Source organism: Chaetura pelagica, unplaced genomic scaffold, assembly GCF_000747805.2.
Source record: "Chaetura pelagica isolate M959 unplaced genomic scaffold, ChaPel_1.0 scaffold191, whole genome shotgun sequence".
NCBI lineage: Eukaryota > Metazoa > Chordata > Aves > Apodiformes > Apodidae > Chaetura > Chaetura pelagica.
In genome coordinates this window covers 1,783,565-1,783,968 of record NW_009952440.1, presented here as the reverse complement: position 1 = coordinate 1,783,968, position 404 = coordinate 1,783,565, and the positions used below count along the sequence as shown (strand labels likewise).

Sequence of the window (404 nt, the reverse complement as noted above, 5' to 3'; positions counted from 1 at the left end):
CCCCGCGGGCTGCCCGCGCCGCGCCTGAGCCGACCGCGGGTTCGAATCCCGCCCCCGCCCCTTGCTGGGTGGGGCTGGTGGGAGGGGTCCCTGAAAGTGACATCAAAACTTAGGTGGTCTTTGAGGTTCCCTTCTGTGAGGAGCGTTTGTGGCGCCCATGAACAGGCCCAAACATCCTGCAGCAACGCACGGTTCATTTACACTCTTGTAAGAATTGGTGACCTAAACAAGCAGGCACACCCATAGCCAGGTCAATAACTGGTTATATTCCCTATTCCCGACGCAAAGTTCCCTCCCCTGTTTCCCCACTGGCTGGGCACTACAGGGTTTACAGCCTGTCCAACAATTCTAATTATCCTGTAAGGTTCCTGCCCCTGTTTACACGTTACCTTCTAGCAGTTTAC

General features: G+C 55.7%; 1 protein-coding gene across 1 annotated transcript in view; it reads right to left on the bottom strand.

Moving 5' to 3' along the window:
• Positions 1 to 404, bottom strand: part of RPS23 (ribosomal protein S23) — a 4,825-nt gene that overhangs the window by 1,845 nt on the left and 2,576 nt on the right. The gene's annotated exons all lie outside the window — the stretch shown is intronic.